The following is a 21958-nucleotide window of genomic DNA, read 5'->3' as shown; positions in this document are numbered from 1 at the left end:
CCAGCACTAAGCCTTAGGGAAATTTCCACTTTTGTCCAGTAGCAGACTTTTCCATCAGCCACTGAATGAGTAGTTGGAGTCACCCCCACAGACATCTGTTCAGTTAAGAGCAATGCTCTCCCTGTGCCTCGATTCTGGCATGTTCCAGCTCTTTCTGAGCTGTGGTTTCCTGGTCATATAACAGGAACAGCAAGACCACCTTGCTGGCTGGCATGAGAATGTAAATGCCTCGCAGGCCTGATCCCCTGCCCATTTTCCTCATCCCTTTCCCAAAGCCAGCTTTATCATCCTAAACGTCTCTCCAGAAAGTCTATCTCTGAGCGTATCTGCCTGGCTTGCTTCCCAGGCCTGTTGAACCCTCATCATACCGCCTTCCTGTCTTCTCCAGGAGAAAAATCTAAAGTGTCTCACCCCTCCTCATCTCTAGGGCCTCCCTGAGACCCTGACTTCAGTATAGGGCCACAGGCCATCTGAGACCCAGTTCTCCTCCCTGCCCCCCCCCCAGGAGACTCTTCTCTCCTCACTCGTGACTGGTTTGCTGCCCCCTCGGGTATAGGAGACATTTGGCCTGGGCAATGTCCATTAACTGTCTGTCATGTGTCCATTTGAGAATGAGAACAGATGCCTTGAAATCTTCAACACCCCAGAATATGCCCAGCACGTGTGTTGAGTATGTAACACCCCCCCCTTCCCCAACGCTCACTCCAGGGTCATGTGGCCCTAGCTAACTAGCTTAATTTGTCCTTGATTACATGGGATGGACAGTTAGGAAAGGCGGGCAGACAGGGTCCCTGATGACATCATGACCTGTATCAATCCCAGACTCAGAAGACAACAAAAGAAAAAGGAGGCTTGGAACACAACAGTGAGGAGACATTCAGCCTGGAGTTGTCTCCCTGCTTCAGGGTGGAAAAGAAAAAGCGGCCCTGAACAGTATGAATGCACTATGCAGAGCATCAGTAAGAGTGTCCCTGTGTCCCTCTGTAAAGGTCCAGGCAAACACTCATCCCATCCACAGAAAGCCTGGCCCCTCCACTGGGAAAATGACCTGGGGACCAGCAGAGTAGGAAAAATAGGCTCAGGGCTGGCTTAGCTCTCTGCAGCAATGAGAGAAGAGAATCTTCTCAGAAATGAGGTATGGGCCAGACCAAGCTCAGGACGGTAAGCTGAGAAATGTTCAAAACCTTGTGAGTGGAAGCAAAGAAGGACTTGAGAACAAGAGGAAGACACAAGTAATCTAATATATAAGGGGTTGGGGGAGGTAGATAGACAGGCAGAGACAGCCAGACAGACTGATGGAGAGGTTTGGATGAAATATCACCTGCCCGTGGGCCTCTCATGGCCAGTGGTAATTTTAGTGCTCTTAATTTGAGGTTATTTACATGAGTAAAGCTGGCTAGAAAGAATTAGCAAATATGTAATATTATAAAGCCATCAAGTCCAATTTCCAAGACAATCAGAATTCCTAGCACAGAGGAAGCCATAAACCCAAGGAAATGTGGAGAAGCCCAGCCACACGCAGAAACTAAAGCAAGTGGCTGCAGGGGCTTGTGGGACATCATTCAGGAAATACCTGCAAACTGGGGCTGAGCTCCAGCCCCAAAGGCAGACGCTGGGGTTTGGGGGCGCAGTGCTCACCAAGGAAGCCTGAGCCTCAGGTGGAAAGGGGAGCCTGTGAGCTGCAGAGGCCTGTGGAGGAGCAGGCTCTCAGAGTGACGCCTTCCTTCCTGGGCTCAAAGAAAGGACCCTGCTGCAGCAGGGTGTGACCAGCATGGGCAGAGGCTCGCTAATGCCCAAATTGGCAAGGTTGCAATGCAGGCAGTTTTTTAAACCTTAAAGGTCACCTTAGTGAGGCTAAAGAGGGTGGACCTGCTTATTGCCATGAGCTATGCGACAAGAGGAGAATCGCTGAGCCTCGTTGGCCTGTGACCCATGACACCAATGGTGAGCTATGCCCCAGCTAGACTATGTTTTGTAGCCACAATGTACTAATAAGAGGGCATTGTGGTTAGGAAACTCCTTAGTAAAACTTTTGGTGTCTTTCTGTCGTATTTTGCTTGGGAAGAGGGTTTTTTCTTTTGCTTGTGTTCTGTTATTTTGTTGTGGTGGTTGTTGTTTCTTCATCTGTCTGACACACCATCTTTTTCCGCAGCTGTGTGTGTCCTGAGCGTGCTATGCATTCCAAGGTGGCCTCAGAGTCTGTGATCTTCATGCCCCGGCCTCCTGAGTTCTGGGATTACAGCTATGCATCACCACACCCAACTACACATTAGTAACATTGTATTTTCACATGGGCTTGTGCGTGTGTGTGTGTGTGTGTGTGTGTGTGTGGGTGGGTGGGTGTGTGGGGTGTGTGTGTGTGTGGGTGTGTGTGTGTGTGTGTGTGTGTGTGGGTGTGTGGGGGGGGGTGGGTGTGTGTGGGTGTGTGTGTGGGTGTGTGTGTGGGTGTGTGGGTGTGTGTGTGTGGGTGTGTGCGCGCGCGACATGCATTCATGTACTCGTGCAATCAGAGGCCAGAGGTCAACATCAGGTATGAGGGAAGTCTTCCTCATCATTCTTTTTTTTTTTTTTTTTTTTAATGACCTAGGGTCTCTCACTGAACTTGGAGCCACACCAGCAATGCTTGCTGCCTAGAGAACTGGGGAATCTGCCTGACTCTGCTCCCCTAGGACACACCTGCTGCTTTCACATGCGTGCTGGGACTCAGACTCTCATGGTCCCAGGGCCCACATGTTTGTGCAGCAAACACTTTGCCCAGCCCCACAGCAAAACGTCAACACCCACGGCCCCGTGCGTCCTCGGAAACACACCTGTGGGTGCAGAAACATTTGCCGACACTCGGTTGAGGCTAATTCCCATTCCTCGTGCCTCAGAAACAGGACTTTTAAATAACCCGAAAGGGAAGAAAAGCCCGCACCTTAATCTGCAGGATCTTGCCCGGGTCCCGTCGAAGTCACCCATCCGATATGAATTGCAAAATTGGGCTCTAGCGCATGTGTTTCATTACCAGCCCGTTTGGTTGTCCATATCTATTTTGGGTTTAGGTCCTCGAGGCAACAAATACTCGTTTTCAGGAAATGAGTGCACGAAGACGATGCCAGCTCGCAGGCCGCCTGCAAACGGGCTGCAGCAGAGCTTCCCGGCAGCTAAGGACGTGCTGGCTCTGAGGTGCCCAGCTGAGCCCCCGAGAAGCAAGTCTACAGGAAAGGGCCCTGCCCTAATTAGATTTCACTGGGCTTATTAGTAAATCTCATTCACCAGCTTAATGAGAAACAAAAGTCATGTGTTAAAAGAGTCCAAAGCAATAAAACGTTGACTGAATTTATACAGCAGAGGGCTTGACATTTCCCTCCGTATCAGCAAGATTGGGCTCAGCGCTGGAAACAGGAATTGTTATAAATGGCTGCAGGATGCAGCTTGTTCCAGAGACAGCACATGCTGTGCAGATATTTAAAGGACCGGCGAGAAGTGGGCAGGGCCGTGGGTCAAGGGTGCCTCCAACTTGAAACAGCATTTAGCTTTGTAGAATAAACTCTCCCATTTGGTTGATGGGAAAACTGAGCCCAGAGAGGGAAAAGGACTTAACCTAAAGTAACTTAGAAGCTGTGGAGGGGTCTGACCTCTGGGTCAAACCCTGAAGAGCTGGGGGGGAGGTGAGTTATTGAATAGCTTGAGGAGATGAGAGTGGATTTCCGGGGATGCCAAACAGGTGTGCTGGGAGCCCCCTCTCCGACTGGTTTCTGGTGGGGGGTTTGATCTGAGTTTCAGTTAATGTCAGAGGGCAACCAGGACGTCTGTGTTTCGCAAAAGGAGCTTGGGGCTTGTCGCCGAGGTGTTGTGTTCCCGGCAGAGTTCTGGTGCTCAGAGGGTGCTTCCCTGCTCCACAGTGCCATGATGTTGGAAGAGGAAGCACTGTTTGTGCTCAGCACAGCCAGGGTTTGCTTCTAACGGGTTTGTTGTTTGTTTGTTGGGGCTGGTTTGGTTTTGGGGGGATTCCCCACTTTTAGAGTCTTGTATTAAACTGTCACTCATCTCCCTAGCTGTGAGTTTCTTCATGTTCCCATAGCAGCTGCCTCACAGGTCTACCTTTGAGGATCAGGTAAAAATCCTTCCCTGTCAGGTATGGAAACGGAAGCTTGGTGAGGTCCAGGGAGAGCCCAGTTCCCAGATGTTTGGTGGTAAACTCGGCTGGGAGCCTTAGTCAGATGGGACAGACTGGGGCTCCTGGTCCCTGAGCTTGATGACTGAACCGAGTGAAGCCAAGGGCAGGGCCATGGCAGCCCTGCTCTCCAGCTCCGGTTTGTTCTGGGTGAGAAATCAGCCTTGGCCAAGGGAGTCAGCAATTTCACTGGAATGAGGCCTGGAGTTCCTGAGTCAAAGCCAAGGGACATTGGACAACCAGGGAGATTATTCTGTGATCCTGCTGACCCCTGAGGAGCGGGGCAGAGGTCACCCTGGAAAGAAAAGCAAGTTAGTAGAGAAGAGGGCTGTGGGCGTGGGGGCACCTGCCCTGACCCACCCACCTTAGCAACTACCACAAATTCTATAATAACTATCCTCTCTAGCCCGCAAAGGGGCTGCTTTCGGATTGAGGCTGGCTTCTAGGGGTAACAGCTGTCCAAGCCCTAGAGACAGACCCATGCTGGGGGTTCCTCACCTTCCAGGTGGCCAACGCTGAGGAGCCCACCTTTGGTGGCTTCTCCATGTCTCTCAATAAAAGATGAAGCTAGGATGCAAGCACAGGCTGATCCAGTTCACCAAAGGTCTGTGGTGATGGAAAAGGGGACAAGGCCACAGAGGACACTCCATCCTCCCTGCTCACTCGTGGAGAGGCCCCCTGATCTGTGCCACATAGGTTCCTCTGCCCTAAGATGCAATACCCTACTGCTCCTACAGGGGGCGATCCTGTCCCACCAGCTCCTCTTAGCTCCTCTTCCCTATTTGCTACCCCACCCACTCACAGGCTCCAAGCCCCATCTTACCCTAGGATCCCTTCTACCAGATGAGGTGAAAGGTCTGGTGTCTAGGGAGGATCTCTACTCCCAGCTTGCACCCAGTGGTCAAGAGCACCTGCTGCTCTGGCGGAGGACCTGTGTTGAGTTCCCAGCCCCACTCGGAGGCTCACAACCGCCTGTACCTCAGCTCTGAGGAATCCCATGCTTCCTTCCGGACCTTGCAGTCGTCCAGCTGTATGTGGCATTCACACATGTGTGCATACAGGCACATGCCCACACCAGTACATCTAAAACAAAAACCAAAAAACAGGACTCTCCTGTCCACCCACATGTGCGAGAACTATAGCGTCTATGCATTCTCCAACAGGAACAGAAGGACTCGGGTGTCTCTGATGACGCTGACCCAGGGCTGCCTGCCCTTCCATCCCACCCAGTTGCTCAATCTCACCCTCTGTCAGCAAGAGGTCTGCCAAGCATCGGAGCCCCAAGAACGCAGTGGGCTCAGGATTCCTGGCCACTCGGAGTGGGGAGCTGCCTTCCCTCATGAACTGCATTTCCCACACCGACCGGGTGGAAAAGCTGCTACAACAGAGGTCAGAGCTGGTTTAATTTTATATCTTTAAGTCTGAACCTCTAAAAGAAAAGTTAATTCATGTGGAAGAAAAAAAAAAAAGAATGGGATAAAAGTTCAAATGCTAAATTCAAATGTAGAGTTTGTGACTTTGATTTGGAAGCCTGAGAGGTTGTGTGGAATATCAGGACATCCTGGGGGAGGATGATAACAGACAGGACCAAACCTTGAAAGAGTAGATCCGTGCCCCACTGTGTAAAAAGAAAAAGGGGGAGGGGGAGAAGCAGAAGCAGCAGCAGCAGCAGCAGCAGAAGATGATGATGATGATGATGATGAAGATCCTTCTTCCAGGGTGGCCTCAGAGCCACCAACTTGAAGGATTCCACATGAGGGCATGTACACGTTTGTGTGTTCTGGGAGTGGGGGCGGGGTGAGCTTAAGACCAGAGTTGCCAAGCCACTCTCGACCTCATGTTTTGAGGAAGAGTCTCTCACTGAACCAAGCACGCCCATTCAGTTAGAACAGCTGCTGAGTGAGTGCCAAGGACCCTCCTGTCTCTGCCTCCCCTTTGCTGGGATTCCAGACATGAGCCGAAACATCTGACTCTTCACGTGGGCACTGGGGATCTGAACTCGGGGCCTTAGGCTTGTACAGCAATTTCCTTGCCAGCTAAACCATCTGCCCGGCCCAAGAATCAACACTTCAACTGTCATAGAGACCATGCTGACCAACATGGAGCCTAACTAAGATGTCTAACCACTGACAAATTTGAGAGCTGCAAGGATGTTCTCAGAGGACTGATTAGAGAAAGCAAAGACGTCTTGGTCGGGCAGGATTACCTCAGTGCTCTGTTCTGAGAAGTCCCACTTGGGCCCCATCCATGTCATTTTTCCAGCCCGATGTGGTTAGAATTCTTGAGGAGAATTTCTGGGATGAAGTCTGAGCAATCTTCCATATCCCCAAATGTGGTTCAGCATCTCTGGACCAAGACATCCACATGATGAAAAAAATATGGCAAGGGGGCTTGCTGATGCCAAAGGCCGTACCCCTGGTTCTATGAACCATGGACCCTCTCTGTCTAGAAAATACCCCAAGCCATTCCAGCAAATCATAGCCTTTAGTGTAAACCTGGCAAAGCACTTGATTTTATAAAGTTTTATTGAGACGTAAGCATGCTCTTTCTTCCTGTAAGCTCACAAGGCACTTTCTGTCCTGGGGGCAGGAAGATGACCCAGGCAGGTTCTCCCTGCCATCAGCCCCAGCGGCCTGGGCAGCCAGCCTGGTGGATGACGCACTCTGGGGCGTGAGCCGATCTGGCCAGGGGCAGGACGTGTCAGCCTGGGCCTCCTCTCCGGGAGCATGTTCCCACAAAGCTGCTGGCAGCCCAGCCCGAGTAATGGGCCGGGGAGACCAGAAAGGAAAGCCTGCAACATGTCCCCTGTTCCCACTGCCCCGGGGTCACTGGAGCTGAAACCGGCCGTCGGCCTGGAGCCGCGAGCATTCAATCTGTCATGAGAGCCCAGGAAGAGCGTAGCAGAGACAGTGCTCTCCATCCCTATTATGACCCAATGAGACTTAACCCGGAAGCACTCTTGGCTCCGGATGGCAAAATGAAGCCAGCAGAGCCCTGGGACACAGTGTGCCATGGGCTGGCCAGGGGCCACCTTAGGAACCAAGGTTCACTGAGGCCCAGGCTTGGCAAGGAGAGTGGACAGGAGCCAGCGGAGAGCCGTGCCCTCCCTGACAGCTTTACAGCCCTGACTCAGTCCTGTAAAGTCGCCAGGGCAATGACATCACGGGCCTCCCTTGCATGGCGTGTCACTGTGGTGGGCGGGGCTGCATGCTCTGGAACCCAGAGCCAGGAGATCCCTGTTTCAGGCCGTGGCGGGTGTGGCTACAGTCCAGGGCTGTCACGTGGAGCTTCGGGCAGCCCCTGGACTTGTTCCTCACCATGGACACCATCATGCATGGGTGCCAGGCTAAAACACCAATGGAACAAGCAGCCCTGCCTGTCCTGGGTAGTGTGAACTGTCATGGTGTCTGAGGAGCTCTACTGCCTGGCAGGACAATCCTAAGAGGGGTCAATTGAGAATCAGCGCCAGGTTCAGGGCTGGCCTCCCGCACACGGGACATAGCTCCAAGCCCCTGCCCGGGATCCTGCCCTCAGCTAACAATGCGCTGGCCCGATCGCTGCCCTGTCCCTCCCACCCTCAAGGAGGAAGCCATCTGCTCACGTCACAGCCCTCCTGGCTCTGACTCCTTGATGTCGCATCCGCTCTAAGCCACCTGCATCCAGCAAGCCTCGTGAGATTCCTGAACACGCCAGCGTGAGGAAACCAACTTAGACACCCCTTATTGTGTGTGTGTCCATGTGTGTGAAAGTCAGAGATCAGCTTTGGGTGTCAGCCCTCACGCGTTCCCCACCAGGTGTTTCGAAACGAGGCCTCAGCGTTAGCCCGGAGATCACCAGTTTGGTTAGGTTCCCTGGCTGGCCTCAGGGAGCCTTGTCTCTACCTCCCCTGTCCTGAGGTTGCAAGTATGCACACTTCCCAGTTCCGGGGCGTCTGGCTCTTCCTGGTTGCCAGTGGCATTTTGGTTCTCTTCTCACACAGTCACCCCTCTGTGTACCTTTTCCTCGGACGCCCCTTCAATTGGATCAAGGCCCTTCCTAAACAACTCTCCCACCTCTCTGAAGACCCTGCCTGTGGGTGGGTAAGACACACCTTGAGGTCTTAGGGGCTGAGAAGCCATTGCATGGCTTCACGGGGGATAGAACTCAGCCGTGGTATCAGGGTGAGCAGAGTGCTTGCTTGAAGCCTCCCCAGGGCTGGGACTCCCTAGGAGGCCCAGAGAGGCAGAGCCATCTGAGGCAGCAACAGTCCACCAAGTCAAGTCCCCTGCGCTCCGAGCCTGCCGCAAGGGTTAATGCAAGGCCCCCAGGGCTGCGTGAATTTACTGCTCCCAAGCTCTATCAGACGCCTGGGCTGGAGGGCTCCCAGCTCTCTCTTAATCACTTGCCCAGCAATCAGAAGAGATAGCTAAGCCTGTGTTGGGAGGCCACAGCTGCGCACTATTTATTTACTTTTGCTCAGCCAGGGGAACGGCTGCAATTTAAAGGTTCAGGTCTCAGCTACCCTGCCCGACACAAACCTGCTTAAACACTTCCATATTGCACCAGCGAGCTGTCACTGAAAGCTGCCCCCGGCTCCCACACCCTCTCCCTGGACGGGGCGCTGAGAAAGCAGGTGTTCCGGCTCACCGGGCTGGCTGGCCGAGGCGAGAGTCAATCATCCCGCCGCCACCTGGGAGAGCAAGGCAGAAGACCCACAGGCCGTGAGCATCGGAGGGGGCCACACCGGGAGGGGGCCGGGTCACTCCTAACCACTCACCCAAATGGAAAACCCATCTTCTCGGCTGCTAGCCTGGCTTTCCCTAATTCCTGTGCCAAATGGTGCAATTACCACTTGAGTTGTCAAATGGCCTCCAGACGGCCTTACCATTCACATCAGAGATTTAATAAGCTTTTAGGCGTTGACCCCTGCCGCAGGCCCCCACCTGCACACCCTATTGGTGAAATCTGAGCCCACAATTAGATCTGATAATGAGAGTCGGGCACTCAGCCTTGAACTCTGGAGCCGCTTGCAGGGGTGCCCAGAAAGTAACCCCACGCCCTGACAAATGGCATGCGCCCACCACGGAGGCCTCATTCGAGGCCTCGGGACGACACCTGGGAACTCAAGGGGAGAAGCTTTAAAGCCTGAGAATTCTAGAGGCCAGAGCTTTGCAGTCTCAGCCCCTTGGCTCCAGGGACTGGCTCTAGCCAATTCCGCCCTGGTTAGAAGCATTTCTCTTAGTCGCCTCGTCAACACGCATAGTTGGCCGTGGAGTCTCATTCCACTGTCCTGTTTGAAAAATTAAATTATTTCTATCCTGGGATAGGGCTGATGGTTACTGAAAAGCCACCTAGAAACCTTCAGTCCCAGGACTTCACAGGTACAATAACTCAAGTGCTGTCCCAAACCCACCTTGCAGGCAGGGAAAATGTATCACAGAGAGGTTAAGCCACTTGCCCAAGGCCACACAGCTGAAGAGCATACGAAATGAGACTTGGAGCCAGGTCAGGAATCAAAACAAAGGCACACAACCACGCTCTTGTCTGGATAAAATATAATTCGGTTTCAAACGCGTGGATGTGAAAGTCGGCCTCAGGTCGTGTGTAATAAACAAAGGAGACATTCTCGTGGGGACCTGGAGAGCTGAGCTTGTTTCCAGAAAAGCTCCCCACCCTGGCCTCCGTGCTCTGACGCACCCGTGGAGATGAGCAGGTATGAAGAAGTAGACCCGAAGCCTCTGCTCTAGGATGAGGGGAGCCACAGGTACGGGAAGATGGGGTTCCGGCCAGGGCGTCAGCGTCCATGGGGGGTCTCATCTCGGTGCTTGCCAGGAAGCATTCCACTTGGGCAGCCCGTGCCCAGGGCCATCCGGAGGCTCCACGGGAAAGGTGTGCTCAGATTCCCTCCTCTCGGTGCCTCTTCTGGGCGGCAGTTCACCATGGTCACCCTCCTCTCAGGGACCCTGGGTTCCATGACTGTTGAGAATGGGTGCCGTTCCTACCGAGGCAAATGACTAACACTTGGGGAGAGGCAGCCGTACCTCGTGCTGTTGAGGTCATAAGGGGACCGCAGAGACCAGCTCACACAGGTTTCGGGCAGCGTGGCAGTTTTTACAAAGACACAGGTGTGGGGAGCGACGGCTTTCAAACCTAACACAAGGCCAGGCAGGCAGGGGTGGGGGTGGGTGGGAACTGGGCCATGGTTTCAGCTCAGTAGGGGGTAGGAGTGGTTCTGCTGAGCCCTCTGCTAGAAAGTCTTAAGAAGGGCCTGAAGTCAGGCCTTAGAAACCTACTTCTATGTAAGGTCCAAGTCCTGCTGGCAGCCCTGGGACTCCTGTGTCCAGAGAACCACAAAGAGCCTCATTTTGGGGCCTCCAGATGTGCTCACGAACACACCAGGAAGTGGACGGAGCACAACAGCCAACACATCAGGGCTCTGTTGCTAAGCAAGAGTCCTCATGGCCTGAGACCATCAAACAGGGCCCCCTGCCTGGACACTGACCCATGTCCACTTGGAGAACCTTTGCTCAGATCCAAGGTGCTCTCCCCCAAACCCAATATGACCCACAGTAGTCCAGACCCCATGCCGCTGCTTCTCGGGGCTGGAGCTAACTCAGCTCCACCCTACACCTGACAGGCACTGAGCTCCGGTCCTGGCTGGTAGCTGGGAATACCTGTCCACTCATGGGTGTTCACTTGTGTTTTCATCCACCACTTTGCACACAGCCTCACAAGGTGAGATGAGCTGGGTTATCGTACCCATTTCGCAGGCAGAGAAACCAAGGGCTGGAGATACCCAGCCAGGAGGTTGAGGCCCAGTTCAGCAGGCTCAGAAGCGTCACATACACAGGGGAGGCAGGGAGCAGAGAGCCGGCTACCTCCCCAGTTCCCAAGTCTGCCTCCAAGCTGGTGGTGCAGCCATGCAGCAAAGCTCCCAGTGCTGGAAGCCCTGGGTTCACTTCACCTCACGCAAAACAGGAAATCACATGAAAGCATGGTGTGCGTAAGAGCAAATGTACGCACATGGGCAGATGCACCTCAATACATGAGTTGGGGGCTGGAGAGATGGCTCAGCAGTTAAGAGCACTGGCTTCTCTTGCAGAGGACCCGGGTTCCATTTCCAACACACACATAGTGGCTCACAGCCATCCAAAACTCCAGTTCCAGGGACTCTAACACCCTCCTCTGGCCACTATAGGCACCGGGCCCACACAGAGTACACAGATATACATGCAGACAAAATACCTATACACATAAAAATAAATAAATAAAAATAAAACAGATTCATATGTGTGCATGTGTGTGTCTGTGTGTGTCCCAGAAATAAGAACCCAGTAGCCTCAGGAAGAAGGTATGAAGGCACTGGGCCAGGCTGCCACATTTCATGTTTTATTATGACCTTGCTTTGGGAAAACATGAGCCAATAACTGTAGAGCCAGCACTGAGACTGTGGCTTCTGGCTTCAGCCAGCAGTGCTCCCAGAGTCAGGGGGGTTACTCTATGTTTAAGTAGAAAACCCGTAACAAGTGAGGAACCCCAGACCAAAGAAGAACTCTGGCTTCCACTTCAGGGTAAGTTGCAGAAACAGGGGAGGCAGGACAAGCCAGTGAGGCCGTCCCTTCCTGTCTGAGGACTTGCTGGGGTCTGCCCGAGGCGATGCTCAGTTCAGGGCTCTCCTGCCTAACACCGACTCTGCAGAGCTTAGGTGGATCGGGCCCCACGGAGTACTTCAGCCTAGGCCTCTGCCCGGGGAGTGGTGCCCACTGAGCTTCCCTCACACCTTCTCAGCTGCGAAAGGGGGCAGCGCTCCCAGCAACGGCCATGCACCCTCCCATCCCCTGACCCCACATTTCACATCTAAAGGCTTGAAGGCTTGAAAGCCTGAAGCACTGAGTCACCCTGATCCACTGAGCATGGAGGACCAGGAAGGCTCGCTCTGCTAGCTAACTCGCCTGAACTCACCCTCCCTGAGGAACACCACAACACCTCCTGCCACACACAGGGAAACTGAGGCTCAAGACACCCTGGACTCGGAGCTGAGGACGGAGTTCAGAGCCAGCTGGGGGTGGCCTGCATTTGACATATCTTTTGGGCACTGTCTCCACAGCCCGATGCCAACTCAGCTCCAGAGGAGCTATGTGTCCCTCTAATGGATCTTGCCTGTTGCAAAACCTCCTCATGAGAAGTGTGTGTGCAGTGGCCCTGCCTGCCTCACTGCCTTGCAGCACCTTGAGAAGACTTGGCCCCTCTGGCTCCAGCACCCTCTGCTGCCAGAACCAAGGATTACCTCAGTTTCCCCGTCAGACCTCCTGACACCAGGAAACAATACAGATTAAGCTCTAGTGTCCTCTAGTCAGTATTGGCCATGTTCCCATGGAAATGGTGCTTACAATGCTCCTTGAGGCCCCTGCTACAAAGACTGAAGCCCCATTGCCTCAGGGCAATCTTCCCGGGCTTTAGGGTACTCAGAATGCGGCTTCAGTTTATCACTACAGATAATAAAAATTTATTCTCTTCTACACCCAATTTAGACCTGGCTGTGTACTTTGGAAGTTCTTCCAACAACAGCTTTAAGGAGATGACATCAGACCCAGTCAACGAAAAAAGACAAAGGTCCGAGAGGTCCCGAGAGGTGGAGCAGGATGGCTCAGCAGGTAAACGTTCTTCTCGCCACTGAGCCTGACAACCTGGCTTTGCTTCCCTGGAATCTACATGGAGGGAAAAGAGAGCTGGCTCTTACAGGTTGTCGCTTCCACACATGTGAACACACACACGTGGATTTTGTTTGTTTGTTTGCTTGCTTGCTTTTTTGAAAAGAGAGATGGAGCAACAGAGAGCATTGCTATGAAGCTGAAGCTGGCCTAATTTCCAGAGCCTGACCCCAGCTCCTCTATCTGCAGGATCGGTATGCTCTTGGTGTTAAAGATGGACCCTGAATGACCCTCTAATGTGTGACTTTGAAGCCAGGGACCTGAGACTCCATGTTTTATACAAACAGTTCTGGGAGTAAGCTTGCAATCATTCCACACCCAACCCCTCTCCAGCCTGGTAGAGGCATCTTCAAAACTTGGTACTGAAGGTGGATGTGGGTAGGCCTCCTGAACAGCGCCCACTGCAGGCCACATTGTGCACTGCACCCCACCCCTCCTCCTGGCTGGGACTCACCCACCGCCCAACACAAAGAATGGGAGGAAACCGGAATTCACCTCCCGCACACACAACACACACCCACTCCCTCGCCCCATCACTGAAGGTGGGGGCAGCCCGCACGGGCAGAGAGTCGGGGCCAGGGGCAGAGGAGTGGTAGCCAGAGCTAAGCCACAGTGCTGAGGGGCCTGGGAAACAACCCCCTTCCCCCCCTCCCCCGCCACCAGCTGGCCCGGGCCATCACAGTCAGAATCTGCAAGCTCATCATTGCTGGCTTGGAACCTCACCAGGGACAGAGCACAGGACATGTCCTGCTGGGCAGAGATAAGAGAGAACCCCAGGTTTTCTCACAGCTCGGCAGCCCCTGGAGAGCAGAAAGCTGGCCCTGGCTTCATGGACCATGAGGAAGGTGCCCAAAACAAACACACGGGGTAATGCTGCCTGCCCCCTTCACCCTTCACCCACTTTGGCACAGGACTTCTAGGGGAGAAGAGGAGTCTGTGACCCGTGGGGGATAGAGTGCCAAGTGACCTGGCTACTGAGCTCAACTGATGCTACTAGCAGACCCACCCTACCTCAGCAGGCTGTGGAGGCCTGGGCAAGTGCTTATGCCTCAGTTTTCCTACCTGAAAAAAAAAAATGGTGCTGCAGATAGTGTTCAAGATTCACGCAGGTCCTTGTGTCGGGAGTCACAGAGGATAACCAGGAGTCTGGACCTCAGATTCCTGCCCAGCTTCTGCACTGTCAGCTGGGCCTTCTTCACTTGAACTTGTACCAGGTAGGGAAGAGGCAAGCTCCATGGTGCCCAGAGTCCTGAGACCTCGCTCGGACTGGTGGGCATTAGGCACGCTTGAGGCCGGAACTCAATCACATGGCACAGGGCTGTGCCAGCTCCATCGAAACAAATGAGAGCAGCTGAGCCCTTTTGTGCACGTTGGAAACTAATAACGACCCAGCGGAGGAAAAGCTGACTCTGCCAGGATGTGCCCCCCATGTCGGAACCCTTCACGTCCTTCCCAACCCCGATGACCCACACGCCACAGTGAGGGAATAGGAAGATGACCCTGTCTAGGGTCCCCTGGTGCTGCTCTGGGGCAGGTGGGGGCAATGTCACCCTCCACATCCCAATATATCCCCCATGCCTTCCAACCTGTGAGCCTCTCTAGGCAGCCCCTGTCCTTGTCTCTCTAGATGTCTCTACAGGATGTTGGAACAGTGATGAGCAGATGAAGGGTCCAAAAGTCTAAATCTGATTGAATCTGTTTCATCTCCCAGATTTGATTTGAGACTGTGTGGTCTACCAGGACTGCACTGCTGTTTAGAGCTGTCTGGGGGATTCTCAGGAGCTTTGAGGGTCCCAGCTGCCGAGGATTTGATTTCTTCACCCCAGGGAAGTGGGATGCATTCAGCCCAAGCCAGTTTTTGGTGTGTGGTATATGGTGTATGTAGGGGAGGGGGGATACCCAAAAACCTGCCAGGGGCTTGTCTGATGTATTGATGTCCTGATCCCCGACCCTCACCCACACCTAGTGAGCCCTGGCAAGTACAACCACAGCCCTCCGTTAGGGTGGACCACAGTAAAATGGGAGCCCCCATGGGGAACAGCAGAGGGGAACAGCCTCTCTGTTGCCATAGAGATTCCAAAGTAGCACCTTCAGACACACACACACACACACACACACACACACACACCCCTGGACTGCCTCTGATCCATGTAGTCACCCCTGCCCCAGGTAACACTGCGAGGAGCCAGGCATGTCGCCAAACTTCCCTCCCTCCCTCCTTATCTCCCTCCTTCCTTGTCTCCTTCCCTCTGTTTTTTCTTCGTATCCTGCTCTGATCTTAGTATGCAGGAAATGCTGGTGTTGGAGAAAGAGCTTGAAAGCATTTCCACCCTTCAATACTTTGCGGTAATTTAGAAGGAAGTGGCCTTAGCTCTTGAGAGATTTGGTAGTGTTCAGCCCGGAAGCCATCCATGCCTGGTCCCCTCTGCCTTGGAAGCTTTGGACTACTGATGCAGCCTGATCACTTGCAACAGTTTGGGAGGTTTTATGTTCTCGAGGTTCAGTTTTGGCAGGATTTTGTGCATCCAGAACGTGTCCATTCCTTCTAGGTTTTCCAACTTGTTGGCATGTTGTTTGTTTGTGACAGTTACCACGTAGTCTCTGTGTTTCTGCGCTGTTGGTTATAAATGTCCCTTTTCACCTCTAATTTTACTTCTCTGGACGAGTGTTCTTTTTTCTTGATTAGTTCAGTTAAGAGTTTGTGTTTTGTTTAAAGATTAAAAAAATAAAAGCCAACCCACTGACTCTTCAATTGTCTCGCGTATTGTTTTAATCTCGATTCTATGTCTTTTTTTCTTTCCTTATGCTAGTCCAGGGTTTGTTTTGTTTTGCTTTTCTGGTTTTGGGAGTTGTGTCGATTATTTGTCATCTCTGACTTATCAAAATGTCTCTACTTTGCTCTGACTTCCCTCCTCAGCCACCTTGGCTGTCCCCTCCTGCATCTCATGCTGTGTTCACTGGCTTTAAGAAAATTCAAAATTTCCCACTTGATTTCTTCATCAGCTCCTGCTGGCTCAGTATCCTCAGTCTCCACGTATTTTATGGTTTCCCAGGCTTTATTCCATGTCAGTCAGAGATTGCCTTGGGATGGCACGCCTGTGGACACCTGGTATGCCTGCTTGTTCTGCAGGACAGTTTGTGTAGCTGAGATCCTTTGCTGTTGTGTTTTGTTTGGCCGTTGATGAAAGTGGTGGTGAGGGGGTTGAAGTTCCCATCCACATCTGTGCTAGAGTCCATCTGTCCTTCTAGACCTGCTAATGCTTGCTTTGTGTCATTACAGATGCCAGTGTGGGAAGTTTGGCGACATGCCTGGCTCCTCGCAGTGTTACCTGGGGCAGGGGTGACTACATGGATCAGAGGCAGTCCAGGGGTGTGTGTGTGTGTGTGTGTGTGTGTGTGTGTGTCTGAAGGTGCTACTTTGGAATCTCTATGGCAACAGAGAGGCTGTTCCCCTCTGCTGTTCCCCATGGGGGCTCCCATTTTACTGTGGTCCACCCTAACGGAGGGCTGTGGTTGTACTTGCCAGGGCTCACTAGGTGCGGGTGAGGGTCGGGGATCAGGACATCAATACAGCAGACAAGCCCCTGGCAGGTTTTTGGGTATCCCCCCTCCCCTACATACACCATATACCACACACCAAAAACTGGCTTGGGCTGAATGCATCCCACTTCCCTGGGGTGAAGAAATCAAATCCTCGGCAGCTGGGACCCTCAAAGCTCCTGAGAATCCCCCAGACAGCTCTAAACAGCAGTGCAGTCCTGGTAGACCACACAGTCTCAAATCAAATCTGGGAGATGAAACAGATTCAATCAGATTTAGACTTTTGGACCCTTCATCTGCTCATCACTGTTCCAACATCCTGTAGAGACATCTAGAGAGACAAGGACAGGGGCTGCCTAGAGAGGCTCACAGGTTGGAAGGCATGGGGGATATATTGGGATGTGGAGGGTGACATTGCCCCCACCTGCCCCAGAGCAGCACCAGGGGACCCTAGACAGGGTCATCTTCCTATTCCCTCACTGTGGCGTGTGGGTCATCGGGGTTGGGAAGGACGTGAAGGGTTCCGACATGGGGGGCACATCCTGGCAGAGTCAGCTTTTCCTGGTGACCGTACCCAAAATACAAAATACAAGAAGTCTCAACAAATATTAGCAAACTGAGCCTAACGCACATCAGAACTATTACATGTGGCTGGAGAGATGGCTCAGCAGTAAAGGTGCTAGCCATACAACCTGATTGCCTGAGTCCATGTGAACTCACACAGAGAGCCAGGTGCAGGGACACGTATCTTTAAACCTCCCAGAAGCTGACGAGTCAGCCAGCCCTATGTACCCAGGGCAATGCGGAAACAAGAGAGGCTGCTTCAACACAAGGAGGAAGGGGAGAGCCGATTCCTGACGATGTCCTCAGACTTCCATTTGCATGCTATGGCACACACTCACACGCCACATGCACACACGTACACACAAGCTAAATAAGTGATTTGATAAGAAATACTCCCCCTACAAAAATAAAATAAGAATAATAGACACCATGATCGAGTAAAATTCAGCATCTACACCACAGGCAAACAAGCATGGATGTCACATGAACAGAAAGAAGGAACATCTCATGGATGTAAGCAAGGCGGTCCACAGAAGTCCAACAGCCTTCAAGATGAAAGTTCTCGGGGGACAACTATAGGAGGAGCATGCCTCAAAATAATAAAGTCTAGCTGGGAGTGGTAGCATACGCCTTTAATCCCAGCACTCAGGGAGGCAGAGGCAGGTGGATCCCTCTGCATTTGAGGCCAGCCTGATCTACAAAGCGAGTCCAGGACAGCCAGGGCTACACGGAGAGACCCTGTCTCAAAAACAAATAAACAAACAAAAAGAAGAAATAATAAAGTATGCATGTGTGTGACTGTGTCTGTGTGTAATGCATGTGTGTAGATGTATGTGTGAATGTGTGTAAGTATATGTATGTATATGTGTAGGGGTATGCATATGTTACATGTATGTATACATATCTGAATGGCAAACTCACAGCCAACATCCTACTGAATGAGGAAAGGCTGGAATCTCTTTCTCCAAGGTCAGGAGCAGCAAAGGTGTGTGTTTTCGCCTCCTACTCAGCTAGGCATTGGAAGTCTCAGCCGAGCAATAGGAGAAGAAAGAAAGGGTACCAGAATGAAAAAGAAGGTGTCAAGGGGTACATTTGCAAGGGGAGATGAAGAAGAAAGAGGCAGCCTGCAGAACAGTGGGAGATGTGTGCAGTGAGGACTCATTTCCAGAATGACTAGGAAAATCAACTCAATAGCCAAAAAAAAAAAAAAAAAATTAATAGTCTGATTTTAAAGCAGGTGAGTGGCCTGAATCGACAAGCTGCGTGGCCATCGTGCCACTGGCCATTGGCAGCGCAATGCGACACCACCTCAATTTAGAGTGGCTCATATCCGAAAGACAGAAGCAGGGGCTAGGGAGAGGGATTGGAAGGCAAAAATGCTCAGCGTGTAAGCACGGGGGCCTGAGTTCAAAACCCAGAACCCATGTAGAAGCTGGCTGCACAGTGCGTCTGTAATCCTAGCGTTCCTGTGAGGGGATGGAAGGCGGAGGCAGGAGGATCCCTGCAATGCCATACTGTACCCCACAAATAAGAGTATTTACTGTGTTCCAATTGAAAATATAATGGACCTGTAAAAACATATATTAAACACAATATTATATAGATATGATTTAAAATGCATGACAACAAGCAAGGAACCCAATTGGTTTAGATGTCATAGTGCTCTGTGGGCCCTGGCACCCTACATATGCCCCCTGAGCAGCTAAGCAAGGCCTGCTGGGAATCTGCGTGATTATTCGGGCAGGTCCGTGTATCTTGCTTTGTGAGGGCTGCTTCTCTGTGGCAGGAGCTCACTGGCACTTGCTCTCTTATGGACCACTTTCTGGCCCCATTTTTTCTAAGCTACATGGTCCCCATCTCTTTTACCCTTCATTCTGTTGCTGCATTTCCAGGAATGGGCTGTGATGGGAACCAGGGCTATCTTCAATTGTTTGTTATGGACAAGTGCTCCACTGAGGTCTCTGCCCTACCTGACAGACAGGTGCTGGGGAGGAGCTTGGCAAGCAGTATATCAGTGTGTCTGATGCCCAGTTATATACAAAAGATGATTCTAGGCCAGGCGGTTGGTGCACGCCCTTAATCCTGGTGCTTGGGAAGCAGAGGCAGGTAGATCTCTGAGACTGAGGCCAGTCTTGTCTACAAAGTGAATTCCAGGACAGCCAGGGTTACACAGAGAAACCCTGTCTTGAAAAAGAAACAAACAAAAACAACAAAAGATGGTTCTAGTGGAGAGGCTAAGGACCCACACAGTTGGTACTTGGCACCTGTTAACAGTGCAGCTTTTGCTTAGAGTGCTGAGGGTGACCCTGTGAGGGGGCTCTGAGGACCCTGCCCATATTACAGACCAAGGCCATGCAGCAGAGCATGAGGAAGAAGTCAACCTGTGGGGACAGACGTGATAGCCTAGAGTCAGCACTTGGAGAGGAGTTATCATGGCGACCTTGGCCCTTGACACCATGCATGATAGCCTGTGGATATCCAGAGATGGCCACTCCACAGGAGAGAAAGCTGCGATGAAGGAGAGCCTGCCAGCCTTGCCCACGAATCTGTGATGCTCAGAGAAGGGATGCAAAACATGGGCATCCCACCACATGTCTGGGCTCTCATCTGTGACCCATCTCTGCCAAACAAGCCCTCTGCCCCAAAGCTTCTGCTTCCTCCCAAAACTGAACCACCAGCCAAGGACTGAGTATTCAAACAGAGGGCAGTATATGGTTCTCTTGGAGTGTCCTTGGAGCTCAGGAGAGGAGCTCTTGGAAGCCACTGACCAAAAGGGTCCAGCCAGCTCAGGTGCTCCCACATGATCCCTCCAGCCTCCTCTCCTTTTCTTCATCCATATAGTAGTAATAATCAGAGCAGCCATGTGATTTCATGGAGAGTGGTTCTAGGGTGTTGCTCCCATTTCACTAGCTCCCACCCTGACCACACTGCCCAAATGTGACCCACAACCCATCTTCCATGCCTCATCGCCCCCATCAGCATTCAAGCCCTGGCCATCCTCCTGAACCCAAGAATGCAAGGGTGGAGTGACCAGGGAGCTCAGGCTTTGGACTGCCTGAGCAGAGAGAAAGGACAGAGCCCTCTTCTCGCTCCAGCTCGCCTGCAGTGACTCCCCAGTCTTCCTGCTGCACGGAGCTCCCAGAGGACAGCCGATGCTGACACCTGTGCAGGTCTTAGCCCCTGGGTCCCAGTGGGTCCAGAGACTCACGGGAGTCAGGTTGTGGGGCAGCTGTCTCCCTGGAGGTCTTTGGCATTGTTTATCTGTTTGTTTTTGCTTTGGTAGAAGTAGCTTCCTGCTGTCCTTCTTCTCCTATGAGTGAGGAAATGTACCCAGGAGTCCTGAGATCCTGTGAAGATATTCTGCATCTCAGATGGGGTCTAAGACCCGCCCCCAGTGCCTAACCTGGGGTGGTGGGAGCCAGTGAAATGGAGAACACACCTACCCGGTCTCCAGCATATTAGGGTTGGCAGTCCCCTGTGTTTAAAGTTTGCTTGGCTCTCCCTCCTCCTACAGGCCAGAGAAAAGCAAGACCCAGCAAGTCTGAGAACACCCTAGCGACACCCAGATAGGTCATGGCCGACAGGTGGAGCTGGTAGCCCTCTGACTGCTTATTCCTGAGTTGGAGGTGTGGGTCCAGAGTGATGTGACAGCCTGAACAGAACTTTTCTGGGTACACCCTGCCAACCAGGCCCTTCCCTCCCAAGTGCAGAGCCCCATACCTGGAAAGCAAGATGAACTCTTCAGTTTACGAAGAAGAAAACAGCCAAAGGGCCGAAAATGTGAGAGGCTCACCGAAGGGCCTGCCAAACGAGAGACAGACCCCTGTGAACCCAAAGCTGCCCTCTCTGGCGCCTTTGCCCCCTGCACAGCCTGCCTTGGCTTCCAAATTCATCTAGTCACTCCCCTCCCCCCACCATGCTCTTAGCAAAGCATTATTGAGCCTGTTAAGAAGGTGTGGGCTGGCAGTCTAGCTGAGCTGGCATGTAGGAAGCAGGAGGATCAGAATTTCAGGGTCATTGTCAGCTATATAGATAGCCCAAAGCCAGCCTGGGCTACATGAAACTCTGTCTCAAAAGAGGGGGTGGAGCGTAAATGGCTCAGGAGTTAAGAGGAACTGTCCGCTCTATCAGAGGTCCCGAGGTCCATTCCCAGCAGCCACGTGGTGGCTCCCAACCATCTATACTAGGATCTGATGCCCTCTTCTGTCATGCTGATGTACATGTGCTCGTGTATGTAAAGTAAATAAATAAATCACTTTTTTAAAAGGGGGGGTCAAGTATTTAAAAGGTGTGGTCCCTAACTTAACAGCACGAACTCGTCACCAGTTCTCCCTGGCTCAGCCCTCAGGGGGTGTTTTCTGAAGGGTCCAGAGAGGCCATTGACATTCTCCACTTCAACTCCTTGGGAGACTCAAGCGAGTGAGTTTGGAAACACCATCCTTTTGTCTGCAGGGTGACGGGGTACCTAGAGTGACCAGAAGCGGGAAAGCTCTAGAAAACATTTATGCACCATTGGCCTGGGTTCCAGTTGGGGCAAAGTGAGCTAATGAATTAAAAGGCAATGTTGTACAGCCACCAAATTAAGATCCAGGACACTAGGTGGCCCAGGAGACTGAGGGGCTACAGCGTCACTGGGGAGCACTATGGAGCTGAGTGATCCAGAAAGCTTTCCACCATGCTGTCTGACCGCTGCCCCTGCTGGCCAAGTCACACAGAGACTGGCGGGAGACAGACCTGGGCTGCACTGCCCCTGGAGGCCACGCAGCTAGCCGGGAAGGGCTTCGCCTCCCAAGGCTCACTCTCCTGAAGTTTGCACAAGAGGCTTTCTCCCAGAGAGCCTAGCAGGGTTTGGTCTGTGAGGCTTGTTTGCACAAAGGAACATGGGTCCTTCCTCCTCACACCCTGTTCAGACGTGTTAGCTGATCCCTAAATGCCAATCCAGGGTTTCCTGTCCCCTTCCAAAAGGACTGCATGAGGCCAAGATCAAACCCCTGGGGTCCTTCCG

The sequence above is a fragment of the Meriones unguiculatus genome, chromosome 10 (genome assembly GCF_030254825.1).
Source record: "Meriones unguiculatus strain TT.TT164.6M chromosome 10, Bangor_MerUng_6.1, whole genome shotgun sequence".
Classification (NCBI taxonomy): Eukaryota; Metazoa; Chordata; class Mammalia; order Rodentia; family Muridae; genus Meriones; species Meriones unguiculatus.
This window is presented reverse-complemented; position numbering follows the sequence as displayed.